The sequence below is a fragment of the Pseudophryne corroboree genome, assembly GCF_028390025.1.
Source record: "Pseudophryne corroboree isolate aPseCor3 chromosome 7 unlocalized genomic scaffold, aPseCor3.hap2 SUPER_7_unloc_1, whole genome shotgun sequence".
Lineage (NCBI taxonomy): Eukaryota > Metazoa > Chordata > Amphibia > Anura > Myobatrachidae > Pseudophryne > Pseudophryne corroboree.
The window spans coordinates 1,173,119-1,179,748 of NW_026967608.1; the positions used below are offsets into that span (position 1 = coordinate 1,173,119).

General features: G+C 34.9%; 2 non-coding genes across 2 annotated transcripts; both read right to left on the reverse strand.

The window, feature by feature from the left end:
* Positions 1 to 1,329: 1,329 nt before the first annotated feature.
* Positions 1,330 to 1,403, reverse strand: TRNAS-ACU (transfer RNA serine (anticodon ACU)). The gene has a single exon. It is a non-coding gene; the product is annotated as a tRNA-Ser (tRNA).
* Positions 1,404 to 4,831: 3,428 nt separating this feature from the next.
* On the reverse strand, positions 4,832 to 4,905 carry TRNAS-ACU (transfer RNA serine (anticodon ACU)). Its single transcript has one exon. It is a non-coding gene; the product is annotated as a tRNA-Ser (tRNA).
* Positions 4,906 to 6,630: the final 1,725 nt, after the last annotated feature.

A 6,630-nucleotide genomic window follows, 5' to 3' on the forward strand; every position in this document is an offset into this window, starting at 1 on the left:
CCACTGCTAAATTGTGCTTCCTAGCTGTTTTTATAAAATCACTGAATCAAATCTAACTCTGATTACATCAGAGAAGGCCAGGTACCCTACACCAGAACAGGGGGTTTGAAATTTTGACTTGTCTACTTAAAGATCACCAAAATCTGATAACAAGGTCAATTACGTCCCTGGTTGGGATTGAACCACCAACCTTTTGGTTAGTAGCCGGACACACTAACCGATTGCGCCACAGAAACACTTTGCAAAAAGTACATACTGACAAAGGCTAATAAGCATACATCTAGAACGTTTCCTAGAAAAACTTTAAAAAGTCAATAATCTGGAGAGTTTTTGTAAGATGTTTCTTCCATCAACCAATGAAGAAACACATTGGTACTTTCCCATGATGAGTGAGTGCTTCAGGATCTCTTGCACTTACATGTGCAGCAGAGTACTGCAATGGAAGCATGCTGGGCCCATTACCCAGAGGTAGGCAGATTGAAACTATCCTCTGCTATATGCATTTTTTTTGTTAATTAAAGTAATCAAAACTGGGATTGATATTTTTGCTCTTTTATTTTTACTTAAAGTACAATAACTTTTAACATTTTAATTTGTTTTAATAGTATATTGACAGTATAGTTTTCTTTAAAAAATCCACTTAATTTTCTTTACCCTATTATTAAAAGGGTAATTGACAAAAACAAACTACATTGTCACCAGAAGAGCAATACAAAATGTACAAGTGATATATTAAAATCATCTTTCCAGCTTGAATTTCAATGATGCATTGGGGCAACGATTTTGTGAGAAACATCTTCACCCTTAAATAAAGATTTTCTTAATTCCTTACCTGTGTGCTAATTAGATGTCACCTTGTTTTCACATTAAACAGACTTCTACATGAGAAAGCAGCAAGGATGCAGTGGCGTTAATGTTTCCTGGTGTCAACCTGTATTATTTCAGTAGACATTGAAATGAGGATGCATCTTGCTGCCTTTCCAATGGAGCAAGTTTAATTTAGTTATAGGTGAAAAACCATCCCTACAAAGGTGTTAATCAGAGACTTGGCTTTGTGGACACTTTTTAGAGAACAAATTTGTTAGCATAAAAATAAAGGCAGAAAATGAAGAGCTGTTTAATCACTCAATTGGATTTTTCTACCAGCATATTTTTTTCTCTGCAACCCATTGCTAAATTGTGCTTCCTAGCTGTTTTTTATAAAATCACTGAATCAAATCTAACTCTGATTACATCAGAGAAGGCCAGGTACCCTACACCATAAGAGGGGGTTTGAAATTTTGACTTGTCTACTTAAATATCACCAAAACCTGATCACAAGGTCAATTATGTCCCTGGGTGGGATTGAACCACCAACCTTTTGGTTAGTAGCCATACACACTAACCGATTGCGCCACAGAGACACTTTGCAAAAAGCACATACTGACAAAGGCTAAGCATTCATCTAGAACGTTTCCTAGAAAAACTTTAAAAAGTCAATAATCTGGAGAGTTTTTGTAAGAATTTTCTTAAATCAACCAACGAAGAAACACATTGGTACTTTCCCATGATGAGTGAGTGCTTCAGGATCTCTTGCACTTACATGTGCAGCAGAGTACTGCAATGGAAGCATGCTGGGCCCATTACCCAGAGGTAGGCAGATTGAAACTATCCTCTGCTATATGCATTTTTTTTGTTAAAGTAATCCAAAACTGGGATTGATATGTTGGCTCTTTTATTTTTACTTAAAGTACAATAACTTTTACCATTTTAATTTGTTTTAATAGTATATTGACAGTATTGTTTTCTTTCAAAAATCAGCTTAATTTTCTTTACCCTATTATTAAAATGGTAATTGACAAAAACAAACTACATTGTCACCAGAAGAGCAATACAAAATGTACAAGTGATATATTAAAATCATCTTTCCAGCTTGAATTTCAATGATGCATTGGGGCAACGATTTTGTGAGAAACATTTTCACCCTTAAATAAAGATTTTCTTAATTCCTTACCTGTGTGCTAATTAGATATCACCTTGTTTTCACATTCAACAGACTTCCACATGAGAAAGCAGCAAGGATGCAGTGGCGTTAATGTTTCCTGGTGTCAACCTGTATTATTTCAGTAGACATTGAAATGAGGATGCATCTTGCTGCCTTTCCAATGAAGCAAGTTTAATTTAGTAATAGGTTAAAAACCATCCTTACAAAGGTGTTAATCAGAGACTTGGCTTTGTGGACACTTTTCAGAGATCAAATTTGTTAGCATAAAAATAAAGCCAGAAAATTAAGAGCTGTTGAATCACTCAATTAGATTTTTTTTGCCAGCATATTTCTTTTTCTCTGCAACCCACTGCTAAATTGTGCTTCCTAGCTGTTTTTTATAAAATCACTGAATCAAATCTAACTCTGATTACATCAGAGAAGGCCAGGTACCCTACACCAGAACAGGGGGTTTGAAATTTTGACTTGTCTACTTAAAGATCACCAAAATCTGATAACAAGGTCAATTACGTCCCTGGTTGGGATTGAACCACCAACCTTTTGGTTAGTAGCCGGACACACTAACCGATTGCGCCACAGAAACACTTTGCAAAAAGTACTTACTGACAAAGGCTAATAAGCATACATCTAGAACGTTTCCTAGAAAAACTTTAAAAAGTCAATAATCTGGAGAGTTTTTGTAAGATGTTTCTTCCATCAACCAATGAAGAAACACATTGGTACTTTCCCATGATGAGTGAGTGCTTCAGGATCTCTTGCACTTACATGTGCAGCAGAGTACTGCAATGGAAGCATGCTGGGCCCATTACCCAGAGGTAGGCAGATTGAAACTATCCTCTGCTATATGCATTTTTTTTTGTTAATTAAAGTAATCAAAACTGGGATTGATATTTTTGCTCTTTTATTTTTACTTAAAGTACAATAACTTTTACCATTTTAATTTGTTTTAATAGTATATTGACAGTATAGTTTTCTTTAAAAAATCCACTTAATTTTCTTTACCCTATTATTAAAAGGGTAATTGACAAAAACAAACTGCATTGTCACCAGAAGAGCAATACAAAATGTACAAGTGATATATTAAAATCATCTTTCCAGCTTGAATTTCAATGATGCATTGGGGCAACGATTTTGTGAGAAACATCTTCACCCTTAAATAAAGATTTTCTTAATTCCTTACCTGTGTGCTAATTAGATATCACCTTGTTTTCACATTAAACAGACTTCCACATGAGAAAGCAGCAAGGATGCAGTGGCGTTAATGTTTCCTGGTGTCAACCTGTATTATTTCAGTAGACATTGAAATGAGGATGCATCTTGCTGCCTTTCCAATGAAGCAAGTTTAATTTAGTAATAGGTGAAAAACCATCCCTACAAAGGTGTTAATCAGAGACTTGGCTTTGTGGACACTTTTCAGAGAACAAATTTGTTAGCATAAAAATAAAGCCAGAAAATGGAGAGCTATTTAATCACTCAATTGGATTTTTTTTGCCAGCATATTTCTTTTTCTCTGCAACCCACTGCTAAATTGTGCTTCCTAGCTGTTTTTATAAAATCAATGAATCAAATCTAACTCTGATTACATCAGAGAAGGCCAGGTACCCTACACCATAAGAGGGGGTTTGAAATTTTGACTTGTCTACTTAAAGATCACCAAAATCTGAAAACAAGGTCAATTACGTCCCTGGGTGGGATTGAACCACCAACCTTTTGGTTAGTAGTCGGACACACTAACCGATTGCGCCACAGAGACACTTTGCAAAAAGTACATACTGACAAAGGCTAATAAGCATACATCTAGAACGTTTCCTAGAAAAACTTTAAAAAGTCAATAATCTGGAGAGTTTTTGTAAGATGTTTCTTCCATCAACCAACGAAGAAACACATTGGTACTTTCCCATGATGAGTGAGTGCTTCAGGATCTCTTGCACTTACATGTGCAGCAGAGTACTGCAATGGAAGCATGCTGGGCCCATAACCCAGAGGTAGGCAGATTGAAACTATCCTTTGCTATATGCATTTTTTTTTGTTAATTTAAGTAATCAAAACTGGGATTGATATTTTTGCTCTTTTATTTTTACTTAAAGTACAATAACTTTTACCATTTTAATTTGTTTTAATAGTATATTGACAGTATAGTTTTCTTTAAAAAATCCACTTAATTTTCTTTACCCTATTATTAAAAGGGTAATTGACAAAAACAAACTACATTGTCACCAGAAGAGCAATACAAAATGTACAAGTGATATATTAAAATCATCTTTCCAGCTTGAATTTCAATGATGCATTGGGGCAACGATTTTGTGAGAAACATCTTCACCCTTAAATAAAGATTTTCTTAATTCCTTACCTGTGTGCTAATTAGATGTCACCTTGTTTTCACATTAAACAGACTTCTACATGAGAAAGCAGCAAGGATGCAGTGGCGTTAATGTTTCCTGGTGTCAACCTGTATTATTTCAGTAGACATTGAAATGAGGATGCATCTTGCTGCCTTTCCAATGGAGCAAGTTTAATTTAGTTATAGGTGAAAAACCATCCCTACAAAGGTGTTAATCAGAGACTTGGCTTTGTGGACACTTTTCAGAGAACAAATTTGTTAGCATAAAAATTAAGGCAGAAAATGAAGAGCTGTTTAATCACTCAATTGGATTTTTCTACCAGCATATTTTTTTCTCTGCAACCCATTGCTAAATTGTGCTTCCTAGCTGTTTTTTATAAAATCACTGAATCAAATCTGACTCTGATTACATCAGAGAAGGCCAGGTACCCTACACCATAAGAGGGGGTTTGAAATTTTGACTTGTCTACTTAAATATCACCAAAACCTGATCACAAGGTCAATTATGTCCCTGGGTGGGATTGAACCACAAACCTTTTGGTTAGTAGCCAAACACACTAACCGATTGAGCCACAGAGACACTTTGCAAAAAGTACATACTGACAAAGGCTAATAAGCATTCATCTAGAACGTTTCCTAGAAAAACTTTAAAAAGTCAATAATCTGGAGAGTTTTTGTAAGAATTTTCTTAAATCAACCAACGAAGAAACACATTGGTACTTTCCCATGATGAGTGAGTGCTTCAGGATCTCTTGCACTTACATGTGCAGCAGAGTACTGCAATGGAAGCATGCTGGGCCCATTACCCAGAGGTAGGCAGATTGAAACTATCCTCTGCTATATGCATTTTTTTTGTTAATTAAAGTAATCAAAACTGGGATTGATATTTTTGCTCTTTTATTTTTACTTAAAGTACAATAACTTTTACCATTTTAATTTGTTTTAATAGTATATTGACAGTATAGTTTTCTTTAAAAAATCCACTTAATTTTCTTTACCCTATTATTAAAAGGGTAATTGACAAAAACAAACTACATTGTCACCAGAAGAGCAATACAAAATGTACAAGTGATATATTAAAATCATCTTTCCAGCTTGAATTTCAATGATGCATTGGGGCAACGATTTTGTGAGAAACATCTTCACCCTTAAATATAGATTTTCTTAATTCCTTACCTGTGTGCTAATTAGATATCACCTTGTTTTCACAATAAACAGACTTCTACATGAGAAAGCAGCAAGGATGCAGTGGCGTTAATGTTTCCTGGTGTCAACCTGTATTATTTCAGTAGACATTGAAATGAGGATGCATCTTGCTGCCTTTCCAATGAAGCAAGTTTAATTTAGTAATAGGTGAAAAACCATCCCTACAAATGTGTTAATCAGAGACTTGGCTTTGTGGACACTTTTCAGAGAACAAATTTGTTAGCATAAAAATAAAGGCAGAAAATGAAGAGCTGTTTAATCACTCAATTGGATTTTTTTTGCCAGCATATTTCTTTTTCTCTGCAACCCACTGCTAAATTGTGCTTCCTAGCTGTTTTTATAAAATCAATGAATCAAATCTAACTCTGATTACATCAGAGAAGGCCAGGTACCCTACACCATAACAGGGGGTTTGAAATTTTGACTTGTCTACTTAAAGATCACCAAAATCTGATAACAAGGTCAATTACATCCCTGGCTGGGATTGAATCACCAACCTTTTGGTTAGTAGTCGGACACACTAACCGATTGCGCCACAGAGACACTTTGCAAAAAGTTCATACTGACAAAGGCTAATAAGCATACATCTAGAACGTTTCCTAGAAAAACTTTAAAAAATCAATAATCTGGAGAGTTTTTGTAAGATGTTTCTTCCATCAACCAACGAAGAAACACATTGGTACTTTCCCATGATGAGTGAGTGCTTCAGGATCTCTTGCACTTACATGTGCAGCAGAGTACTGCAATGGAAGCATGCTGGGCCCATAACCCTGAGGTTGGCAGATTGAAACTATCCTTTGCTATATGCGTTTTTTTTTGTTAATTTAAGTAATCAAAACTGGGATTGATATTTTTGCTCTTTTATTTTTACTTAAAGTACAATAACTTTTACCATTTTAATTTGTTTTAATAGTATATTGACAGTATAGTTTTCTTTAAAAAATCCACTTAATTTTCTTTACCCTATTATTAAAAGGGTAATTGACAAAAACAAACTACATTGTCACCAGAAGAGCAATACAAAATGTACAAGTGATATATTAAAATCATCTTTCCAGCTTGAATTTCAATGATGCATAGGGGCCAACGATTTTGTGAG